This window comes from Micropterus dolomieu, linkage group LG06, assembly GCF_021292245.1.
Source record: "Micropterus dolomieu isolate WLL.071019.BEF.003 ecotype Adirondacks linkage group LG06, ASM2129224v1, whole genome shotgun sequence".
Lineage (NCBI taxonomy): Eukaryota > Metazoa > Chordata > Actinopteri > Centrarchiformes > Centrarchidae > Micropterus > Micropterus dolomieu.
This window is the reverse complement of record NC_060155.1, coordinates 17,305,721-17,332,077: the sequence shown is the minus strand read 5'-3', so window position 1 is coordinate 17,332,077 and position 26,357 is coordinate 17,305,721. Positions and strand designations below refer to the sequence as shown.

The 26,357-nt window shown below is 41.2% G+C and overlaps 1 long non-coding RNA gene across 1 annotated transcript; it reads left to right on the top strand.

Moving 5' to 3' along the window:
* The first annotated feature begins 9,463 nt into the window (after positions 1-9,463).
* Positions 9,464-20,625, top strand: LOC123972299. The gene is made up of 4 exons (XR_006825394.1): positions 9,464-9,602; positions 10,203-10,386; positions 16,595-16,641; positions 19,001-20,625. It is a non-coding gene; the product is annotated as an uncharacterized LOC123972299 (long non-coding RNA).
* Positions 20,626-26,357: the final 5,732 nt, after the last annotated feature.

Below are 26,357 nucleotides of genomic sequence, written 5' to 3'. Positions count from 1 at the left end.
GTGATGACGATGATGATGATGTCACAGGTTGTGAAGTAAGGGAGCTCTTGAAGGACAAAAGAGAAAAACAGGAAGAAGAGTTCTTGACTATTTAAAACACAGTTCTCCACATTACCAAATAAGTTCCACCAGGTGTTAAAAATACTGTAATGCAAACATTGACAAAAGTTACTGATTACCTCAATAAAATGTACTTTGTGACACTCAACTTTTGTGTGCTTAAATTTCACATAACATTGCAAATCTGCCCCAAAAATAAAGCACTTGAGATGAATGTTGAGTGAGACTTTGGAAGCTCTTCGCGCACAATAGGCGCAGATGAGAGAAGAATTCTGGCTTTTCTCCCTCTGCTGAGAGGCAAGTGTATTTTTATCCACAGAGGAAACCTCCAACCCTGTATTTACCAGGGGTGGGGTCACACCAGGCAGAGTGCAAGCCAACATCAAATCCCTCAATACAGACAGAGAGCCTCACTGTTCTTAGTGCTGAGTGCTGCGTGATATGTTTACTGTATGACCACTTCTGAGGGATTACAGTGACTCTATAGGAAGTGTGGTGCCCTTACAGAATACAGTATCACCATTAATTTGATGTATAGATTACATGCCTCCAAGTTCACTGCCTAACCAGCTAACAGTACACCGAGCTACTAAGGAACTGTCTGAAAATTATCTCAGAAAAGAGGGAAGGCATTATAAATTATCTTTTGGCTAATTTTAGCCAACTTATATATTTATATATGCATAGCTATATATATAGAAATATCCTTTTGAATCCCTTGTTGAATCTTTTTAGGTAGTTTGTTTTTTTGGGGGGTGAATACATCTCTTAGTTAAAAGAACATGTTTAGTTTTTATTTCACTCAGTATCATACCTCAACCACAGAGATTCTACTGAGTAGGGCTTTCATCGCATATTTTGTCACTGCTCTTTGATATTCATTAACCCTGTCGTGACGCATTTTTCCTTTTGCTGCGAGGGAAATCTGTTTGCTCATTGCTGGGGAGCTGTGCTACAGCTGTAGAACCCATAGAAGCGAGAGCAAAAACAACACAGAAGAAATAATATTAATTCTACTTTATCTTACTTTTGTGGTTTTTGCATGCACAATGCACTGAAAGTTACCTGAAGGCAAAATGGTTGTTGCACTGCTACATGTCACAGAATCCGATGGGTCACAGAATACGGTGTAACACTGACAGTGAAAGGCGGAGCACTCGTCCTTCTCAGGTTATCAAAAATGCAACAAGTTCGTACATAAACATGATGCCCAGTAGATTAATATTTTAGCAAGGGATCTGTTGTGATTGCATTTAGCAGTTTTTCTGTTGACTTTGCTGAAGTGTATCCACTTGTCTTAGTTAAGGTGATCCGCCATGTTCAGTCTGTCAGTCTCAACAACTGCGTTGCTCAGTTAGCATGTGTTAACATGTGTTTGTATATGCCAACAGTTTTTGAAGATGTCTGTAGTGTCAGAAAGAGACAAAAGAGACCATATAAGAACAACTGTGAAAGAAAGAACATTTGGTTGCGGAGCTTTGGTATTTTACCAACTTCGAACTGAATCCAAAGTGGAACTGGCTTTCGGGAAACCCATCCCTATTTATGACGGACAATCAGACAGACAACTTGTCTTACACATAAATTGTAACATCAATTGATCTAATATCTAATAACATTTATTATTTTTATTTGAAATCTGGGGTGGGGTCAAAACATTATAGCTTGCAGTCCCACGTCGAAGCTGCCATCTATGCCCACATCAGTGGCATTAATAATCAGTTATGTATTGGTACCTCTTTATTAAAAAATAGAACGTTCTTAATTGTGTGGTATCTGTCATGATCTCTTTATTTCCACTTCTAAACTTGTACATTGGCTATATTATTGTTCCAAAATGATAGTGAGGTTTTAATTGGGGCACAACTTGTTGGAATTTGAGGAGAAGGTTGTTGAAGTGTTGCATTAAGTCAAGTAAAGGGTGCAATGAAAATAGTAATCACACTTGGGAGGGTCTTTCTTTTTCCAAGAAGTGAAACATAAGATTGAGAACAATCCCCACCCTAGTAAGTTCCGTACGGTACCGTAATTAGCCATGATATGCACATGATTTTTTTTTATAAACTCCCCCACACCATATGTGCCCTGGTATACATCCCTAACACATACACACATGCAAGTAGATGCACACATGAAAGCTCTTGCACAAAAAAACAACACACACATCTACACAGCCTCAGGATCATCCTCATCTGTCAGTTACATAACGGACTGCCAAACGTCCATCTTTATTGAGGTCAGTTCTTTCAACAAGAGAGACACACTCTCCCAGCAGCTGTGTTAGTCAGCCTGGCAGTATTTTGCCTTCACCTTCAGGCAAAACATATAGAAAGAAGCTCTGTCAGTTTGGCATATCGTGACTTTGTACAGCTTCGGTAATGGTGTTTGGAGCAAATGCTTTCTGACCTGTTTTTTTTTTTTTTTGGTTGAAATATTACGTTGTTTCAACACAAACACATCCGACTCTCTCTTTACATGCCGTGAACTAAAATACACAGATGTGTGTGTCTGTTTGCTTGTGAGTGTGGTTTCTGGCCGTGGGAGAGAGCCCTGAGGGAGAGACAGAGGGGTCACATATAAGAGGCTTTAGGGCAGACAAGTGAAAAGGAGGCCCTTTCTTGGACAGAGACTACGGATTAGGATGAAAGACGTACGAGTGGGGGATGCTCTCTCTTTTTTATCTGTCTCACACACTTGCTGCATCTCTCTCCCACATTCTGCATCACGCCTATTCAAACTGAGAAAGAAATAAAGAAGAAGATGAAAAGCAAGACACAGAGGAAAACACAGAGAGGGAAATGTAAAGCCAGATAGATGAGATAGTGAGACAGGGGCGGAGCAAAATACCATCTGAGACCCTGACAGATCGATAGCCTCTTTAGAATTCAGTTTGTGAGAGACAGAGAGAGGCCATGCAACACGCTGCTCTTTTTCCCAGCCACTTGATTCGTCACACATGCTAAGAGAATTTAACACACCCGCTTCTGGCAGGCAAATATATGCTCCACACACATGTACATGTGAAGACATACACAGATACAAGGCCATGTACTCATTCAATCGAGCGTCCACCCCCACAGTTCGGCCTCTTTTGAAACACTGAATGAAACACCTGCGGTACAACCACTTTTGCACTCAGCAGAGAAGTTCTGCATTCTCTACAGTTTTGTTGAGAAAACACAAAGCAGAATTTAACTTTAAAATCTCATGCGACAGTGCATTTTGTTCAGATAAGATGGAAGTTATATATGGATGGTTGCAGCTTTGGGTAGCCTATATACATTGAGTCCAACTCAGTCCATGCGTGTGCGGTGCATCAAAGCAAAAATAACCCTGGCTATCACATACTGAGGCTGGATTATGCTGTTGACAAAGCGAGCCAACAGATCTGAGTTAATGTGACAGATAACTAGCATTAATTCAGGAGCAAAGGTAAATGAAGCAGGCCTGCGGACACAACAAGGGAGTGCAGTGTAGATGGGAAGACGTGTGTACTGTACCACACTGGTCCATGCTTGGGTGAGCATGTAGGCCATGCCAACAACAATGCATAATACAGCCTCCGGTGATGGGGGATGCATATGCACACACACAACACCCCCACCTCACCTCACATACGCACACACACACCCACCCACACGCACACACACATAGACATATACTCGCACAAAGACACACACACATACTCACACGCATGCACAGACATTGACGGTGATGGGGCATGGAGCAGTTTATGCTCATATCAAGAGAAAGTCTTTGATCAGTGTGACAGGAAGGGCACTCGCCCCAAAGGAATTAGCTAACTCTTGCCTTGCAAAAGCACATTCACAATGAATCAGGCATGTTTGCATTTGCCACAGAGGGGTGAGAATGTCTGATATTTAACTTAATTAGTATGTTAAATGTATGAATATTATTTGTTCCAGTTCAGTTCAGTTTCATGTCCAAGAGTGGCATGATAACCATAGAGAGAAGAATGTGCAGAAATTCAGGTTGCATGTATCCATCCATCCATCGTTAACCGCTTATCCTGCGTACAGGGTCGCGGGGGGCTGGAGCCAATCCCAGCTTACAGTGGGCAAAGGGCAGGGTACACCCTGGACAGGTCACCAGTGGTTGCATGTATAATCCTCTCAATTTAATAGGCAGTTAAACTGCACAATAAATTACCAAATTACCATATGGATTTTAAATGAGCACAACCAGTTTTATTTCTCTTGTAAAAAATATTAAAATTAGACAGTGTTTCTGACATTTTGAGGACTGTATAACAGATTTAAAATGAGTTTATTTCTCCCATTGGAGTGCTTTATCACAAATACAGTTTTACATTTAATATGTACTTAATATTGTATATTTATAATGTATCCCCTTCTTGTAATTGTATGAAATTTTTTGAAACATGTTTTTTTGGCTTTCTTGTCAAAAGTTAGATGAAAAAACTGATACCACTCCCATCTGTCAGTTAAATATAAGACTACAGCTAGCAACTAGTTAACATAACAGACCTAACAAGACCGAGGCATGGGGGAAACTTATATAGTGACTGATCAGGCCATTCTGACACAAAGGGGGTAGACAAACACATAATATATAAACAAACCACAATAACTACAAAATATGTTAAGCCAATGCTACCTAATATGAACCAATGGTAAATCAATCAAATATTTATAACAACAAAAGCAGAACTAGCAAAGAAAAGAACACAGCTCCATAAATGGAAACTCTGCCCCCCACGATATGGGAAAACATGGTGCAGTCCAATTATCCATTCCCCTACTTAAACACTTTAGATGCAGTTGGAAGCCCTTCTGTCAGCTAGCCAGAGACTCCCAGTAGCAACTCCCCAGTAACTGGTATCTCAAAACGAAAGGTATTAAGTTCACAGAATATAACTTCAGTTTAACAAAGATAATGAGCCTGAAATTAGCAAAATTGACAAAGTTAACTAAATGTGTGCAACCAAATAGAGAACTAATGTTAAATAACTAATAAAACTGTTTTTAAAGCTAAAATCTGTGTCCAGTTATTTATTTTGTAACCTATGTAATGTGCTCAAAACAAATGAAAGAGTTACCACCGTGAGTTGTTGCTTCCATGTGTGGCTGCTAGTGCAGCCATCACAACAGGAAAACACCTAGCCTGGCTCTGTAGTCCGAGACATAATCTCCTGAAAAACCACAACTTGTCAACTTGATTGGCTACTTGACTGTAAAGTCCTTTAAAACAAATCTGTGATTCTGGGCTATATAGACTACAGTGAATGGATGAGGAGAAAAGAAGTGGCAGAACAAGAGCATAAGAGGAGCGAGGAATTAAACCAGCATTGTATAAAAAAATGAACAGAACTAAAAGAATAAATGGACCCAATCTGGCTGCACTTGGCATTAGAATAGCTGCCCGTCCAAAAGCCAATGTTACTTTTGTCCGTCTCCAGACCCTGCGGATGCTCCGCTTGTATAGCAGATGCACATAACCAAAGGATGTGAGGCATGAAAGCAATGGGAAATTCATTACATATTCCTACCCCCCTCCGTTTACCATAATCACCACAATTAGCAGACATCTGCAGTGACTCCAAAGCTGGGAATGTATTCAGGCAATCAGAGCAGCTTCACCGACAGCACTGACTGCAGCCCCCTCTGTGATGGGCCTCATCCTGAAGGGAAGCATTCCATTAGAAACTCAGTGATTAATTGAGATGGAGAATTTGCTCCTGGCATCAAGCAAGAATGAAACCCAACAGGGGGGCATCCATGATGGCAGAGTTGTATGCAGGGTTGGTGGAGGTGGTCCGGAGTTGCCTGAGACTGTGCCATACTGTTGATGATGTGAGATAAGGCACTCACACTGTGGTTTGCAATTAGCTGTATGAGAACAGTCACCAGACAACAGCTATATGAAGATGTTCTGACCCATCAAGTAAACAAAACCTGTGTGTGTCTAATGATTATCCAGATTTTATAGCTATTTACAATACGTTTGGATGGGGGGTGATGGTAGGGAGGGAGGGTTATGTCTATTACTAATATCCCCTGCTCTGTTTTAGAAGCTCTTGATATCTGGATTTCCAAATTACCCAAAGCACCATTGCCCTGTATGTTGGACATGTGCACATTACTTTACCTTTCAGATAAATGTACGTCATGTAACTGCTGAAACTTTAAAGGAATAGTCTGACATTTTGGAAAATACTTTTATTCTCTTTCCTGCTGAGAGTTAGATGAGAAGATCGATCACACTTTCATGTATAGCCAGCAGCAGCCAATTACCTTAGTGTATCATAATGGCTGGAAAGGGAAGGTAAGTGTAAAAACTACATGTTGTGGTTTTACGGAGGGTTGTGAGCTGGATTATTTCTAGGCTTCCAAAAAACCAAATTGTTTTCATGTTTTTACACCTCAGTTTTGTATGGATTAACCAAACATGCCCAGGTGCTGGTGGGTGGATTTACCATACAGACTTAAGAGCTGTCTAACTCTCAGCAAGAAAGTGAATAAACATTTCCTAAAATGTCAAAGTATTCCACTAAAACATTTCTGACTGGATAATTCTCTAAAGTGTTGACTGGCCTACTGTATGTACTCCATCTGTAGAGGATGACAGCCTGTTAGACAGCTCATTACTGAAGCAGTTGGAGATGTCACTCTCACTAGGCACAGTATGGCACAGCCATGGTTTTAAGCCTCTGCTTAATACGTTGTCATGGAAATCAACAGAAGCACATCGGACTATTACCATTTGTGTTGAGTCCAGGGCTGGCTCCTGTCTGAATCACACACACATATGGACACATCGCACATCAGTCTAGCTTAAGCAGGCATGGCTCAAAACCTCACACATGCGGTACACATTTCATTTAGGCTACTTATTGTGTGACTTTCGTTGTAAAACTCTTAAAATGTATATCTGTTACATGTGAAAATTTGGCCTTTGTCTAGGCTCAAAAACTGACACTGATAGAAAAGTTTGTTTTCATGTTGAACTGCAGGATCTGCAGATTCATTCCATACCCGACGTTATGATCCATTAAAGTTAGGCACTTTACAAGATGAATAAATCCTCATTTTGTTAGCTCCAACTCCATCTTGATTGTAAGGAAGCCGGGAGGGACAACTGGGTGAGGTTCAACTCTTCTTTGTGTGGTTGTGTTACAACAAAATGTTTTATGAAAATGTACTCTATTTATTCTTCAACACTTACGTTATCTTACGTTGTTATTTATATCATTAATATATACAGTACTATACTACAATGAAAACAAGTAGGAGAGGGTTTTTCTTTTCATTTTGGTAATGCAGTTATAAATATACAGAGAGATATAAATATTTGCAATCTATTAACACACACTTGTGGGTTCTTCAAGCCATTATGTATTGAGATTTAAAGGTTAGTAAGTAAAGGGCCAAGACTGTTTTTCACATTCTAATGCAGTTTTTAGCCTGGCGTTATAAATGCTAGTATGTGATTAATAAATAGATCCTCTGTATTATTCCAGAGGTGAGAGGTGCACTGAAGAATTAACCACACCAGCCATAGTTTTTTTTTTTTTTAACCTAGCAGCCCAAAAGTAGTTTTTATTTATGGCTTATAACAAAAAGTGTTGATAAATGAATTAAAAACCATCCAAAAGTTACAATTTATACATCCATTTTAAGGGCTGCCTTATCAGAAAGTTGTGCCAAAATCTTTAAACCCACTGAGAACAATATGACCCTTGAATTAAAAAGGAAAATGTGAATTGCAAACATGATAGCACTCACACACAAACTCCCACATGGTTAGATTTGTGAAAGAGCTGTGATTGAAGCTGCAGCTAAATTAAGAGGAAAGAGAGATTAGAAGCTTATAGGAAATTAAGCCAAGGCTGTTGCTCTCATTTTGATGTTTGAAATTAGACTGAATACTGAATAAATCTAGGTGCTATACTTCTGAGAGCATCATTCCCACCAGTTATGCAAATGAGCCTTCACATTCACACAATAATCAGATGATGTGCCGCTTTGTTGAGATTTGAGCGTGCTATTTTATCGGTTTAACGGAGACAAGAGCAGAGCGTCTCCCAAAAATGAGCTAATTTGTGGTCGACGGCTTCTTGACTGTCGTAAAAATTGTAGAGTCACAATGAAATGGGCGTGATCATCCACTTGGTGTTTCCTTCCTTGCAGTCCAAGGGTCTGGGCCTAATAAAGGCCTGTGTGGTGCACCACAGACTGCCTTTCTGCTGTGTGGAGAAATGTGTTCAATCACCATGGCTACCGGTCAGTGAAGATCCCCCGCTGTGGTTATTAGGATTTCTCTGTCTGCTCACACACTGGCTCAGTATTCAGGTTAACAACTCACAATCTGTATTATGGATGTGAATCTGTGTGTGTTCGGGAGGCCTGTAGGTCAACTGGGATTTATTGTAATTAACCCTCTACAGAAGTACTGGTGGAGTTTTTAATTCAAAGCATCATCACTTGAGTATGCCTAAAGTGGACTGCCCTAGACTCCGTGGCCTCCCAACAGTAGCACTGATGTGCGAAGGGGAACATGAGAAAGCTTTGAGCAGTATTGATTCAGCCGAGTACTCTCAGAGCGAGTACCAGAGGATCTGAAGAGAGAATTATCCATGCACCATTTCCTCCCCTACTCCTCTGTGGAAAATTCTGCAGCTCCAGCTTTCTCGTAGCCTGCACACAGCAGAACACACACAGGGCCCCATACACATATTACACAAAGAGACACACACACACACACACACACATAAAGACTTTCTTGAGGTTTGATGTTGATTTATTTATAGTTGTTCCCTTCCATCTGGTTAGTCCAGCATATTTTATTTTTGTCCAATTTGAATTTTAAAATAGAACAAACATAGAAAGAAAAAAGCTAAAAAAGAGAAATATACTGCTGTAATAGTGGAAATTTGAGGGGTTTCTCTATGTCACATTGTTTTTTCCTGTAGGAAATTGCCATTGTGGGTTTATTACAATGATCCCAAAGCCTATATTAAGCACTCTGAGGTCATCATAAGCATTAATAGCTACTGCAGACCCTCCTGGGTTAACGTAAATGCTCCTCCAATTTGACTGTTAGTCCATGTGAAGAGATTATTGGAAACCATTAACTGCGGTGGATAAATCCACCAATGAAAATCTGAATTTCTGAGACACAGGGCATTGTCTGCATATGCCGCTTTGCCCCGAGTATCCTCCTCCTCTCCCCACCCGGTTTCTCCTGAATAATACACGACAGCCCCCTCCTCGTTCGCCCCGCCGCCCAATGGCTGACGCGTATTTTATCAAGCTATCTCCTCTGAGCCAATCCCGGTCCTCCCGGTGATCCCTGTAAACCGGATGCCCTCCCTCTTGCCTCTCAAACAGACGTAATCTGTGGATCAGGGAGGCAGACGCTCATTCGGTGAGGAGTTGGACTCGGACCGAAGTGATGAGAGTAAAAATACCTACTGTGGCAGACTTGAAGATATCGCATCAGTCCACTTCGGCAGGACAGTGAATCCTGCTGTTTTACAAGCAGGGGGTGAAGGAAATGTTGTAAGTATGCCATCATGTAAAATGCATTAACTATAGCTTAACCTTAAAATAGGGACGCCGCGTTTTGCTAAATCCAGTACAAACTGTGCAAACTGATGATTTAGTTAGGAGGAAATTATGTTTCTTTAATAAAAGTAGATATTCTAGCATGAATGTGAAACTGTGACATTATGTGATGGGGTTTGGGTTGGCGCTCAGCACTAATAAAGGCGGCTTCTCGTGTCCAAATCCAGCGCATGGGAAACATACCAGCGGAGAGAAAAAGCGTGTCTTTCGTCGGTCATTTCATAAGGGCATACATGTGACTCGAGGAAAAACGTGATTTGCGATTGGTCTGTGTACCCTTTTTACGCACATTTCAACTTTTAATGATATGCCAGACGCATCGACTGTAGCCTACACCAGTGCGCAGACAAATGTTATTTCCGTTGCTTGGGAAGTTCTAACGGTATGTTCAAACAGCCAGTGTAGCCCAAAGGAATCCTGGTAGGAGCCTCCCAAACAATATAAGTTTGATTCATTTCACTCAGCAGACAGTCTCGTCTTTCTACTGGGCATGAAAGTCGGCGAACACTGATAAATGGTGGCTATTATTTTCAGCTGAACAACGCGCACCGGCTTTGTGTGGACCATCTGTCATTGTATTGACATACAGCAGCCCTCCTGCCCCCAAAGAATCCGAGCGAGACACCTGAAGAGCAGAAAACAGACAGCGGATCGTTCAGAGCCGCCACCCGTCTCTCACAAAGCCGTGACTCATGCTGTGATCTGTCTGTGTGGATGGGTGAGTAACGTAGCCAGAAAATAAATAGGCATTGGAACAAAAGTGGTGCAGTTCAAATATTGTAGGCATATGTGTCGTGGAGAGGTGCAACACAACGTACTGCGTGCGGGTATGTTTTGTTTTTCAAATGCAGACAAGAATTGGAATAGTGCAGACTACAGGCATGGCTTTGCGCATCTTGAATTCTCGGAAACAGTCTTTGCGCATCTGACTTCCTCCCGGAATTTGGGCCTCCTGCACATGGCAAAAACAACCAGACTGCCATTTTCAGGGTGGACACTCTGAGAGGATGCACAGAATGACCAGATAAACGCACTTCATCAGGAGCGTTACATACTCAGTTTAGGGGGCAAGATGGCCTAATGTGTAACTCAGTTAGTGACCCTCCAGGCAGTTTAATGCAGCTGAGACAGGCTTTCTTTAAGGAGACCGTGGAACCTGCAGTTCTTGGCTCAGCGTGCAGTGCCAAGCACTAATATGCCTTAAGGTTAATGAGGCAGTCTCCATAAATCCTTCTGCCATTTGGATATAGTAGCTCTAGATGCTTATTGCAGCACTACATTTTACTGGCTATGGATTGTACACAGCATGCTTTAATGGAAAAAAACTAAATACAAAAAACATTTACCTAATGCTTGCAGGCAATTAACTGCTTGTGCTTACATTTCTTATACATTGTCCAGTAGAGAAAGCAAAATCTGTGTCATGGTATATAGAGAGATGCCCAGTCAGTGAGTAGTACAGATAGGTGCTGATGTGCTGTGATAGCCTCACTTCCGTCCCTCTCAGGGCTGAGTTACACATAATTCACTTTAGCTTTGTCCCTCATGAAGAGAAAAAGCAGCAGCCCCCTGCTCCCTCACAGCAAAGAGTGGAGAATATCTAAGTGCATATCTCTTGTAGGGCTTTTAATTCAGTTTAGAGTTGCTCTCAGATAGTTATCAGGGCAGGCTGAGTGAATGGAGCAAAGCCACTGTCTTCCTGCTGGTGTTATGTGGGCACAGAGGTGGTTGGATGTTGGCTTATCTCATCTCCTGCTGGAACTATGATCATCATTCCTGTGTAGCTCATTATCACACGTGATGAGTTTCATCAACAGCACCCTGCAATTATGTCGAGAAGCAACCTGCTATCATAGTGGAGAGGCTCCCAGCCTAAGATCACGATAGGTCCTCACATAGTTAGACATGATCTCTTTCTCAACAGAATGCATAGAGCAATTCAAATAAAAATATTATGTTCTTATAGTTTTTGTCAGTCAGTGAAAGTGTTATTTTGTTAGCATCAGGGAGTCCCGTCTCACTTCTCCCACCATCACATGACTCCCAGCAGACACCCAGTTCTTTCCCTACTGCCATCAAACAGCGAGCACACAAACGAGGAGGAAGAAAAATGCTTCCACACATGCTTCCGCCTCGTTCCTTTCAGTCATTAAAATACAATATGCAAGCTTTTTGATTCATTATTTCTGAGTCATCAGACATAAAAAGCACAGATGCCCAGTGGATAACGACCTAAATTCACAGAAGAGTCAGACCTAGTGCACGTGTCGCTTTTCAGACTTTATTGTAGGCCTACGTATTTTACAGCAGCTGTTTGCCACATTCACTTGCCACTGTGTTCATGCATTGCAGGTAAATTTAGTTAAGTGTTGAATGAGTTCATAGCAGCAGGAACCGGCGCCCATATGTGTGTGTGTGTTTGTGCTTCTCTGTGTGTGCAGTGTTGGGTAAATGGAAAGGTTAGGTAATGCACCCTGCCTCAGGCATCGCAACTTACTGCCTATCTAGATGAGTGGATGACCTCTCACCTCATGTCTAGCCAAAAGGCTCAAGTCTGATCGGGTCAAGCCAGGTGGCTTTCAAGAGCCTGTTGGCCTGTCCAGGAGCAAATGACACTTGAACTCTTTCCACTTCAGGACCAAACAAGTTCTTTTTGTCAATTAAGAAACTCTTACGACTTGTGTTTGACTGTGTGTAGATGTGTGCGTGTGTGTTTGGGTGTGTGTAACAGGTAAAGCTGTGGATTAGAAATCACAGATTAAGAGGTTAAACTCAGAACATCTGTTGAAATAATTAGATTTTTAGCCCACCTCTATGCTTAATACAGTCAGACATCTGTCCAAACAGTTTTTACCTTTTATCCCGAAGTTGACACTAAGATTTTGAAACATCCTAGGTATGAGAAATAAAAGATATTCCACTGAGTTGTCAAAGACTTCGCTCTCAGCTCATTCATGAGATGTTACAGCTGTTGTGTGGCCGCTTTAATCATGAAGTATAGTCGCTGTAAGACAAAACATTGCATTAGCCCCGATCTTGTCACCGCTGAGAGAAACAGCCTGTCTCAATTCTGGCACAACATGCTCTCTGTTGTATCGCCGTGCAAGAAACTCCCCATGGAAATTTTGGAATCTTTCCCATTGTTCCTAAAGGAAAGGGGGCTTTCATATGGAAGTGGGGAACGCCAGGAAATGACAGGCATTCTTTGTGGACTATTTGAAAATAAACTTGTGGGTTCTCGCTTCCTTCTCGACAGCTAAGCAAAAACTTGAAATAAGAAGAGAGGATTATGGTCTTAACAATCCCTCACTGGCATTTTCACTTTCTTAACGTTTCCTGCTGCAATTTGTCCTGAAAGTATATTTTCTTATTCAGCGCACTGGAGACATGCCATCAGAGTTTTAGCTAAAGAGCTTTTGTCAAAGGCTTTTGACTCTCTTCTCTACAGTTTCTTGAATGGGTGCATTCTTATTTTCCTCCTTATTTGTCCTTATTTTGCCTTATCTTTCCCCGTGGCTTTAAACACAACCCCGCTGCTTGAGCTCTGCTTTATGAGGCGTGACAGTGAGGTCTGGTTGCCGAGGCAGGCCGTGTGGACTGGAACGTAAAGCTTTACATTCAGGCAGCTGCGGTTGGGCTTGGGGAAGACTTAAACTCACTTCACCCCTATAGAATACCTCGTATACAGGACCAGCGTTCATTCTGCTGAGCTGGCATGAAAGTTTAAAATTGGAAGGAGAAAGAAAGAAAAAGAAAATGTTAGACCTGCCTTCCTTAACCTCAGGGTTCTTAATTGCACACATGCAGTTGCTACCTTTTAAAAAGGAAGAAAGTGGAACACTGACTGAAAACTAAAAGAAAAGTAAAAACAGGTGGTCATGATTTACGTTTCTAAAATCATGTAACGTTTTTTTTCTTCAGTGTCAACAAGTCTAACATCTTTTTTTCAAGTGTAGTTTGGTACCAGGTGTTCATAGTTCTCTGCAGCTTTGTACCACTTCCCCCTCCTTCCCTTTGAGTTTTAATAACAGGCTTTATTTAACAGGCTCTTCTGTCTTAGCTGGTCAGTCTCGCCGTACCTCAGATTAACACTCACACCTTATCCCCCCCTCCTCTCTTTCGGTCTCTCTTCCTTCTACTCCTCCTCCTTCTTGTTGTTTTTCCCACCAGGCCAGTGGTAGTTCCCAGGTATTCGACCAGTGTAGCGTAGCCGGGAGGCTGGCTGTTCTGTCCTCTGTGAGACAAAGGCAGCGTGCCTCAAGGAGAGGGATGAAAGGAAACGGGGCTGTGCAGCCACTCCTTTTTACAATGGGAAACCTCCTTAGTTAGGTTGTAGAGCCAATAACCACCTTCTCTCTTCCTTTTTTTTAACAAGCACTGAGACTATGAGAGTGTGTTTCTCTCTTTTTCTTGTAGGAAGAGCAGTGCTGTATACGTATAGATGTGAGCAAAGAGGAATGGGTATTCTTCATATCTGCATACAATGTTTTGGGCTTTCTGTCCCTTACACCTGCTTAGTGTGAGCTGGCAGATGGTGTTTCTCTTGTTAAAGATGTTTCCTGTATTAAGGTTTGTTTTTGTTGTGGTTTAAACTGTCAAAAGAGGCTTAGAAATGGGGGAGAGAAGAATATAGGGAATCTTTTTTTTAATAATGAGCAGTCCAGTTTCAACAACTAGGGCAAATTTTTCTGTGTCAGTGATAAAATATTTTTTTATGTAATAGTGGCAATAGTACAATTTTAATCCTTCAATATTAAAAATAGTAAAGTAATTTTATATTAGCAGTAAAATATAGCTTTAAGTAAAAACATTCCTATATGTGATTCAGCTGGTAGTGGGTCTAATTGTTGAATAAATACATCTATTGTTGGAGAATTTAACACATGTACCATATTTTATGAGCTTATTGTGTAACAAAGTCAAATATTTTCTGCTGAAATGTTGTCAAGGACAATTATAAAACAACACCAGATGAAAATCTTAGTGTAAATCTAAAATCTATTCATACTAGAATAAAGGTACTTTTGTTACTTAACATCTCTAGTTTTCAGACACAGGGTTAGTATTCAGTGACGCAGTTGTGTGGCAGTCGTTAACAATATTTTGTCACATAATTACATGTGTACAGAAGAGTTGAATTACACACATACACTTAAATGTTCTGTGTCTCTGCTGCATATCTCTGTCTGCTCTATAACCCGCTGGCGCTCAGTCTTGTGTTATCATCTCGGGTGGTAGTCAGTGGGAGGGAGTGGAAGCCGCAGGAGTCTTTTATGGCTCCAGCTCCAGAGACAACCTGTTCTCAGGCACTTCTCTTCTGGCACTTTTTTATGACATCATAAATTCCTCCATTTCCTCTGACCAGCCCTAGGTGGGTATAAAGGACATACCTGGCCAGTAATTGTCTGTCTGGCCCTCTCATCTGTCAGTCTCCTTCTACTGCTGGTGACTTCCTCCAGAGCTAGACTCTCATACTGCCTGAAGATACTCAGATCTCTTAGATCTGGATGATGGACCAATAAACTGAAACACAATTCCATGAGTGATAGGGCAAAGAAGGTTTACTTTAGCTTTTTACTGCATCTTTGTTGGTCATTTAGGTCAGCGAGGAGAGTCAGCCTGGCACCCACGTTACCAGCCTCTCTGCGTGCATGTGCTCTTCAGACCGACAACAACAGCACACTCTAAGACCTTTTACCTTTTTGTTTGGATGAAGAGCAGAAAAAAAGGATTAGGGGAAGATAGAGGAGCTTTTTGGGGGGAAAAGAGGAAAAGGGGAGGCCTTCAGGAACATTCAGCGTTCACATTCATCTGATGCTCGGCTGGGGCTCCTCAGGGAGGCTGGAACAATACATGCACCAGCACGACAACATTCCTTGGGGTTAAAAAGGTCAAGGGTCATCCATGACCCCGCCCTGCCACTCAGTCCCAAGGCACTAACTCTGTGCCTTTGTTTTTGGTTTATGTCTTCGCACTTGTTGAACAGACCCTGCACCTTGTGTTACAATGTGCCCTTTGCTCTCTAATAGACTAGACTGACATGGAGCACTTTCATTGTTTTATAATGTTTGTTAAGTCGGATCTGGCTCAGGTATTGATAGTTTGAATGTACAATGTCGGGTTTGTAAGGAAGTAGATTATATATTTTTTTCTTTCATTGTATCATTTAAAGAGAAATAAAAAATTCTGCTACACAGGGCAAGAACATAAGTTTGCTAGAAGCTGCAAAAACACTATACTTTTTTAAATTTATGTTTGCAGCCTGTGTCACATATAATATCCCAGCCAGATTTTTGGCAATATGCAAGAAAAAGAACCACCATAAAGCAGCCTAACTGTAATTACCCATATTTTTTATTTAAATCGCCACTTTAAATAATCAACCCACATGGGTCAAATATTAGGCTGAGGGCACTGTTGGTCCTCTAAGTCATATTTTTTCTCCCTTGTGAAAAGCCCGGGTTCACCACAGCGCACTTCAAGTAAAGTTTGAATGTTGCCATTAAAGTGGAGCGTATCCATGTGTAGGCATTGAGTGGCGTGTGAGGCCCCTACAGGCAGACTGCAGGTCTGTTAGTCATTACCAGTGAATGTACAGTATACACTGGAGTGGACATGCAGCTACATTAAAGCCTCGCCCACGGCCACATCAGACCACCCCAGAGACACACCACTGGCACTTCCTCCTCCCGCCCCTGCCTCTCAGCCTTGGGGGAACAGCGTTTGGGATTTCCGGAGGATGCACTGGACATTAATCGTCTGTTGATTAGGAAACTTTCAAGCAAAAATCAGACTAACTGTCAATTTAGATAATAGATGGTCAGATTCCCAGAAAAAGGGGTGTTTCTGTACGATGCAAAAATCATCTCCATTCAATTTCTTTGCTGTTTTGTGCTAATATAATCGCTTTTGTCTTCTATCTCTAGGTGTTCCTGATGCTGACTTGTGACTCCATGAAGATCATATCCATCAGGTACACTGCACATCATCATTAAAAAATCTTCATAAAATCCTTAGTTTTTCTATTACTGAATATTCACCATGTGTCACATTCTTTTGTCCTCTTTCTTGGTGGAATGGCATCACAGAAAGATGACTACTATAGACATCCCGAATTTGATCCTGCACACTAAATCGGCTTACGGTAGAGGAAGGAGACATCGCTCTCTATTAGCCCGCATTTAGAAATGAAAGCCTATCTGGCTGCAGCTGTGGAGGAGCTCTGAAGATGGGGATGTTTATTGTCAGGCGCAAATAGAGGCCTTTTAATTTTGTCTAGCAACTGACGCCTCTCGCCGCCCACTCCTCCAAAAACCACCTTTGTCAGTAATGTAGAGTGGCCTGCTCAGGCTAGAGCGAGTGACCATGAGAGTTTCATAGCAGGAAAAAAAAAGTTTGTCGTTGATAGGCTCGGGGAGGAAAGGCCCGGCTGTTTGCCATGTGATGTAATTATCTGCTATTTCAAAAGATTATCTCCCAGTAGTAAATAAATGTAAATGTAACAAATGTAATTGTGTGTGTGTGTCTGCGTGATTTGATCTCTGGTTTGCACCCCCGGTGTAATGTTGAGACTCTGTGGCCTGTAGTTTGGCCCCCCTATTTAAACTGGGTTAGCTATGATCTCCCCCCTTCTAACCCCAATCTCTCCCCCCTCTGTGAAATACACACACACGCATACACACACACACACACACACACACACACACACACACACACACACACACACACACACACACACACACACACATACACATACACATATATACAGAGTGTTTCAACACAAAAGAAATATTCAGCTGTAGAGAGGGGGGTCCCTCAGAGGGTGCGACACTGAACTGGGGGGGATTAAGAAAAAATGGCTGGTTGACATTGGGGTTGCCATGACAAAGCCCCCTTTTCTCCTCTCCCTCGATCCTTCGCCTATTTTTCATTTTAGGTCTCATAGTGGGGTGAGGTGTAAGTGTGTGTGTGTGTGTGTGTGTGTGTGTGTGAGACTGTGATGGAGCTGGGAAGATGTAATATGGCTTATGAATTTTGTCTCTTATCTGAGCTGGTCCGCTTCACCCTGAGAGAAAAGAGACTTCTGGTTCACATGCTGCAGTTCAGACCACAGGAAAAAAAGCTCTAAAAACTCCTTTTTAATTATGCAGGCAGTTTAGTGTTTTATGATATTTAGTAAAAATTATATTACATTATTTGACTACCTACTAGCTAACATTTCTTTTTATACGATCATACAAATGAATTTGTATGTTTTTGCATATTCATAATAGAAAGCATGCCGTGAAAGAATGCAGAGGCAATCATTCTATTCACAGAGGCCCAGCCTACTCACAGGACAAAAACCAAATTGTCTGTTTTATGACCGTCTGAATTACATCTGCAATAACGTGATGCATTACTCAACTATTGTAGCCAGTGTGTTATCATGCTAGCCTGACGTCGGCCTCCCACGGCAGAGTAATGGATGCAGGTCTAGCCTGCTGAATGACATCAGCGCCCTAAGCCGATGAAACGGTGGCAATGAATGACCATAGATCAGGGTTTACCATCCTTACGTCAGTCCCTAGTCCGTGCAGCAGCGCAGTGACACTGTTGTTCCCCAGCTATGGCTTGCTTCTGACAATGGGAGCTCTCAGGCTGTGGCTGGGGTATCAAAAGCTTGCCTGCACAGTAGGACATCGCAGCATTGTTCTCTTGACTAGATGTTCATAAGAACCGTGGAACGCTCAAAGATATTTCTCTAATATTGTTCTGAGAAATGGTAAACCACAGAGAGTTTTTTTAAAGGATATATTTTATTCATTTATCACACTTTTATATAATCTCTTTCTTGTAAAACTGACTGAAGGGTCAGTTCACCCAAATTACAAAAACATTTTCTCTATTGTTGTGTTATCTATCCATGCAAACAGATTAGGTTTCATTCATCCATTTGTCTTCCTTCACCCCAAAACAATGGAGGTGACTGATTTTTTTGTCTATGTTGATCATTGCATTGAAAAATGGCATTTAAAGTCCCTGTGGAAACTGTTTTGTGGAAAATTTAGAGTAGCTGGGACTTTGTGTCTGGAAAGACACATTGCTGTTGGACATTTTAAATGTTATTTCTTAATGCTGTGACAATAACTGGTTAACAGCATAAATCTCAGATAGGTAAAAAAATATCTGAGAACCTGCGCAAAGGAAGCCAAAATTAAAGCTGCATGGCTAGATGCTACAGAAATAAATAGAGAAAATGTGTTTTTATAATTTTAAGTGAATTGACCCTTTAAAGACAAAAATACTCTGCAATAGCCGTGCTAACAACTTCCTCTTTGTCTGTGTTTCAGATGCTGTTACGACCAATTTTGAGCTGGAGATGAAAGGACTTCAAGTTCCTCTGATTAATGAGGAGGTGGTAATGCAACAAAGCAGATTGTCTCAGTTTATGTTCCAGCTTAAAAGCACCACATGATCATGTATAATAAAACCAGAGCCATCTTAACCTTTGGACAGTTGACTCAGTCTGCCACTGTCCTGCGTCATTATGTCCCTGTGCTGTGCGACCTGACCTCTGTGGTTTGAGCGACGTCCTCAGCTCTGTCCCTGCCTCCCGCTTGTCTGACTTGTCTGTCCTCCCTCCTCTACGCCCTGCACGTGTCTGTCAGCTCGGCTCACGCTCACGCGCCGCTGTCCTGCTTGCCTCGGTGAACATTCAACGCTGTCGGTGAGTTTGGTATGGATCACATAAAAACCATCGACCGTTGACTGTGCCCCGTGGCTTGCTCCGACGACGTCAGGAAAGAGCAGAAACGAACAAAAGGGCAAGTGGGCACATGCTAATCCAGAGACGAAGACATACAGATGCATAAAAGTTAAACTCTGTTTCCACTGTGCCCAAAGACCAAAGGTCACAATCAACATTCATTGCTGTCGCTGGGTTGGACTGTGTAGAAAAGCTCACTGAACAATGAGTGCAACTGTGGCCCAGATCTGCCTGACTCGTGTCTCAGCCAATCAGCCGACCGGATGTGAAGCACTCTGATTTCTTTATTTATATACTTCTTGTTTTTCACTTCTATTTTCTCCACTCTTCCTCCCTCCCCGGTGCTGGGAGTCTTCAGGGGAAGAGAGAGAGAGAGAGACACAAATAGACTTCTGGCTGCTTGCTTGTCCTCATCCTCCTCTTTTCTCCTCTAATTGGTGGTTATGTGTGCAGCAAGGGGGAAGGAAGCGGAGTGAATGTGTAATCATTTGGAGTCTCTTCTCCTTTAGATGTTTCATCCCTCTCTTTTTTGTTCGTCTAATTATATACTGAGCTCGGTTAACTCTGTGTTCACTGTGCGTCCGTGCTGGGAAGAATGAAGGAGTGACAGAGAGAGGGAGGACAAGGTGAAACAAAAAAGTAGAAAGATTATAGCACCAGCAAAATGATGATCCTGTTTTTAGCATATTTTGTATAATATAATAATCTTCCTGGTGTTGCTGCAAATGTGCCCCGGATATAAGCAATTTCCAAATGCAGAAAGAAGATTGTTTTCACCTTTCTGACTGAGCACATCTCATTATTTGTGTTTGAGTTTCATGAGACTGTCTGGTTTCCTGCCTGACTCTGTGCGCGCGTGTGTGTGTGTGTGTGTGTGTGTGTGTGTGTGCGTGCGTGCGTGCACGTATGCCATGACAGAGGACCTGTCTGGTGATCTCAGAGTGCAATATGTTATTTTCTTTCTATACTAAAGCAGTCAGCTCCCTCATTGGAAAACACAGTCTATAACCTTGTCTTCCTTCAGACAGTCTGGGACCGGCCACGCTGCTGCCATTTCTCATTGCGCCCTTCTGTTACAACTCTTTGATCTGTGTCTTTTATCTGTAATTCACGGCATGTAAACACACAGCTCATATATATGTAGGAATGTGCTTAATGAAGTGCTGATGTTTGCTGAGTTAATTAATTAAATAAAGTTCAATTAGACTGCATCAGTGTCTGATGTGATTATTTACGGTGTGAATTATGCTAACTCATTTTCAGTCAAGTTCCAACTCCTTCTTTCCGTAGTCTCTATTACTCTTTAATAACAGTATGCACTCATTGTCGTTAAGTAACCAAACCCCATGTCTATGTCCCCCTCTCCCCAGTCTCTCTGTATTATTCATAGAAAAGCACTCTGTACATTGGTGCAGAACAGTGGAGGTGATGTAATAGTGGCTGCGAGCGTGGCTCCAGACTCATTTGGGACGGATTCATGCGACAGGAGAAAACCCTCGTTTGTCTGTCGGTTCAGCTTTGTTGGTGTTGCCAACAGCTACAGCTGAGGGCCATTAGCCATAAAGTAAGTCTACAATAAAATTTTAAATTTTCAGAAAAGAAAAACCCTGAAATCCACACATGACGAGCTCTGCTGTGCAAATGTTAAGGTGGTGAAAGAGAAGGAAATAGTGGGATCTAGCACTGAACGTTATCATGCTGTGTGATAACACATTTAAAAGCACTGAAACAGCAAAACTTGAAAACTTCTTATACGTGATACTACTGCCATCTAGTGTTTTTTTTTTACATGACTGTACAAGCGGCCCGTTCCTTTCTGTAATTATTGTGGAAATGAGTGAGAGCAAATCACAGTAATTAGGTTATTTATTATCACATTATAACCTATTTTTGTGTATAATTTCAACGCATTCTGCATCTACAATATTTGCTTCTGTTCCTGCTTTTTATTATCATATCTGTTGTAACAGTTCAACACTTTCAGAATCCCCTTTATTGGCCAAATTTGTGTACACATTAAAGGAATGTGACTCACAGACAACACAGAAATAGACATACAGTGGAGACCAATGACAACAGAGCTAAACATTCAATTTCAATTTTATTTATTTTAATTTATTTTAACATCAACTTTTTACTAGTATGTACATACAAGTAAGTGAAAAAATATATATTAAAAAAACACAACAATGAACAACAACATACAATGTCGACAAGTCAAACTGTTCCTGTAAAGTGCAAACAAGAATACAATAGTGCAATGTTGCTGAGTACAAAGGGCGCTGGAATAAATATTCAATGGTTAATGTAATAGGTTACTTTATATAGATATGGAAGTAGGTGGATATCACAGTGTATGCATACATTGTGGTTAGATTTAAATGTGTCAGTGATGAAATGTACATGTATATTTATCATTTGTACCGTACAGTAAATTGGATTTTTAGTGTTACAGGGTTATTGCTCAGGGATTGTTTCTAACATTATGTGACTGATGTTAGCTGTTCATCAGAGTGATGGCCTGTGGAAAGAAACTGTTTTTCTCTTGTGATAGGCAGGCTTTTGGCCTAGTAAGGCCAGGGTCGGTTGAAGCCTCTCAGTGAAGCTCAAGCCCCAGTCTCTCCAGAAGCAGGCACACACTTGTGCCTCCTTAAGAGTTGATTTATAGGGAACACTTAGGGATCTCTCTGTTGGCATTGTGTTCCAGTGTGGCTAGAGAGCAGGTATGTCTTGTAGAAGTCATGTGTCAAGGCTGACAATGTTTTAACTTTTGTGAACATGTTTTAATTTGTTTTCATCAAAGGCATTTTAAGCCACCTGTCGTCCAGACCTTGTGGGCAGAATAGCCTGTTGTGCTAAAGCTCACTGCAGAGAAGGCATTGGTGTTTGATAACCCTGAGGTAAAGAGATGCTATCTAGTAGAGCAGTTTACTAGTTTGTGTGCCTTTTGTGCTTTCATCCCTTAGCATTTCTGGCAGCATTGGCATCTACATCGTATCTGTTTTTTATTGTTTTGAGCTTGTGCAGTGAATAAAATTGCCCAAAAATTGATTTTTAATTGTTTAAATAAATCTTCCTTTCAGTCGAAACCCATGTCTCCGAATCTTAATTGTGGGAAAACCTATGGCAACTGGTAATTAAATATTTGGGAATTTGAACCCCTCACTATTTGCCTCGGTTACACTCAGCAGGTTGAGGCTGCTGGGATGTTTCCTGCCTGACTCTGGACATTGGCACCAGTGATTTTCTCTGCAGTCCTGGCTGTCGGTTCCTGTCCTGTTTGGTGGCCGATCCAAACCAGACAGTGATGGATACAGAAAACAGACTGGATGATTGCACTGTAGAACTGGATTAGAAGCTCCTAAGGCACAGAAAGTACATCCTGGGCTGCCTTTTTATGATTGTGTCTATGTTGGATAACCACTTTAGGTCATGGGAGATTGTGTCCATTTATTAGGCCTATATGGTTATTAATTAGAAATATGAATGTTTGAAAGTGGACAAACAAAATTAAATCATTAGTTTTCTCAGTCACTTTCGTACAGTTCTCAGATCAGAATTGAAATTGTCAAGACTATTTGTTCAACCCCCACATCATCTCGTCACTTGTGCACATCATAAAAGCAATTTCTCATCGTTTCGAACGAATTGCAAATGCTTTGACACGTTGATGCAAATGATTATGTACAATTGTCTGCTGTTTCCTACATTATCAATTGGTTATGTCATGCTGATCATAATGTATTATACCGGTTCTGCCAAATAGTGTCACCCCCCCCCCAAAAAAACATCTAGGCATAAGTTCATTAGTTCAAGTGACTATAAATCAAAGTTAAATAAAGTCAAACTTTATTGTCATTCTTCGCATTCAAATATACAGCTGAACGAAATGTTTTGTACAGACCACGGTACATAAACAAAATAAGAATAGACCACAACAAATCACAACATACTACAGTAGCAACACAGTCCTCAAACCATTCACCCGATTCACACAATACCATACACAGTGAACAGTAACAAAACACAGTGAGCAGTGAATACTGCAATATATATAATATATGGCAGTAGATATAAACAGAGAGAGAGATCGTCTAGATCTGTCAATCATATTTTCTATACATGTCTAAACTTTTTTTTTTGTAAATGTCTCTTTGCTGTAATTGATGAAGATATGCGTTGTGATGTGGATAAGAATCTGTGACCTGACAGACAGGAACATCAGCCTAAGGAGTGTTTCCCATGCTTACATTTCTAATTTTGTAATTTCTTTTGTAGTGCAATGCAGTGCTGTAAAACACTCTTGTCTTTTTCTTTTCTGCATCACAATGACAGGCTCTGTCAACAAATTACACTACGAACAGTAAAAACGTGACTGTGAATCCTGTCCAATCTCTTGCAATGTATAACTTTATTCTGTTGAAATTGATATGACATATTGAAAATGTGCAGCCTTGTGTATTTTCAATCATTCTCATCAAAACTTTAGCCATAGTTTACATCAGATAACACTTACAGAGTACACTGTTATATTGATAACATGACTAAACATTTTGACTATCTTGTTTGTAAACAATGACACAAGGACTTGTCATTCTTATGACACTGACATGTTGTTCATTGACAAAGATTTGCTTTTGAGAGATAGACTAAGGGTTTTGAGCAATTTACAGGTTTTTGCAGGTAATCCACTGTGTTGTGCTGTTTGTTCGATATGTTTCGAGAAATGCACTTACTTTTTTTCAGATGTTAGGGATGATTCGAGAAATGTACCAAAGGGTGAGAAAAACTGTAATAGACTAAAGGTAGTCTCTACTCGGTTAATATGTAATTATATTATTGCTAACACAATTTCATATCAAACTGAACGTTACTCCAGTTTGTCAATATTTACTTGAGTGTGTGTGGGTATCTGTCTAATCTTGCTCAGGCCTACTACTGGACACACCATTTTAAGCGTATGCTGTGATTCAGTTTAAAAAATATATGTATTTCATTGACTGAGCTTATTGTAAAGCTGAGAATTTTGCCTTTTCAGTGGTATTGGCCATTTCTTCTTCTTCTTCTTCTTTACATTCTCTATGCATTTCTGCCTCATTATGCAAATGAGGAGGGGCTGTGTCTCAAGGGGTGAACTTCTCTCCTATTGGTGGACCAGTCAGACGGGAGAGAGCTCTAGCACTACTCTACCTGCACACATCAACAAGCTTGCTCCTCACACGGTCAGATGGCTTCCTTCAGTGTGCTGAGGTGTTTAGCAACTCTATTTGAAGACGATACTACCAGACATATCTTCCTTCCCTTTTTGTGTGGACGCTCTGACAGAGTGTTTTCAGTTTGCTACATGCATGGACACAGAACTGCGGTATAGGGAGAAGCACACGGTCAGCTAGCTGCAGCTAAATTGGTAAATTCAGTTTTAACGGAGCAGAGCGAGCTGACAGGCATAGAGACAGAGACTTTTTTCTCTCTGTTTCTCTCTTTACAAAGACACAAGTTGCAGTCTGAGAGTCTTATCTGAAGAGGGCAATGAAGTCTCAATAGTACACGATGCGAGCACCACATACAACATAATTTATACAGTAATAAGATTAATTGGATTATACTCACAGGAAGTATAAAACCTGTTACATGTGTCTATTAAAAGTAAAATAACACAAAAATGTCAGGGAAATTACTTTACTTACAGTGCCTTGCGAAAGTATTCGGCCCCCTTGAACATTTCGACCTTTTGCCACATTTCAGGCTTCAAACATAAAGATATAAAACTGTAATTTTTTATGAAGAATCAACAAGTGGGACACAATTATGAAGTGGAACGAAATTTATTGGATATTTCAAACCTTTTTAACAAATAAAAAACTGTAAAAATTGGGCGTGCAAAATTATTCAGCCCCTTTACTTTCAGTGCAGCAAACTCTCTCCAGAAGTTCAGTGAGGATCTCTGAATGATCAATGTTGACCTAAATGACTAATGATGATAAATAGAATCCACCTGTGTGAAATCAAGTCTCCGTATAAATGCACCTGCTCTGTGATAGTCTCAGAGCTCCGTTTAAAGCGCAGAGAGCATCATGAAGAACAAGGAACACACCAGGCAGGTCCGAGATACTGTTGTGGAGAAGTTTAAAGCCGGATTTGGATACAAAAAGATTGCCCAAGCTTTAAACATCCCAAGGAGCACTGTGCAAGCGATAATATTGAAATGGAAGGAGTATCAGACCACTGCAAATCTACGAAGACCCGGCCGTCCCTCTAAACTTTCAGCTCATACAAGGAGAAGACTGATCAGAGATGCAGCCAAGAGGCCCATGATCACTCTGGATGAACTGCAGAGATCTACAGCTGAGGTGGGAGACTCTGTCCATAGGACAACAATCAGTCGTATACTGCACAAATCTGGCCTTTTATGGAAGAGTGGCAAGAAGAAAGCCATTTCTTAAAGATATCCATAAAAAGTCTCGTTTAAAGTTTGCCACAAGCCACCTGGGAGACACACCAAACATGTGGAAGAAGGTGCTCTGGTCAGATGAAACCAAAATCGAACTTTTTGGCAACAATGCAAAACGTTATGTTTGGCGTAAAGGCAACACAGCTCATCACCCTGAACACACCATCCCCACTGTCAAACATGGTGGTGGCAGCATCATGGTTTGGGCCTGCTTTTCTTCAGCAGGGACAGGGAAGATGGTTAAAATTGATGGGAAGATGGATGGAGCCAAATACAGGACCATTCTGGAAGAAAACCTGATGGAGTCTGCAAAAGACCTGAGACTGGGACCGAGATTTGTCTTCCAACAAGACAATGATCCAAAACATAAAGCAAAATCTACACTGGAATGGTTCACAAATAAACATATCCAGGTGTTAGAATGGCCAAGTCAAAGTCCAGACCTGAATCCAATTGAGAATCTGTGGAAAGAACTGAAAACTGCTGTTCA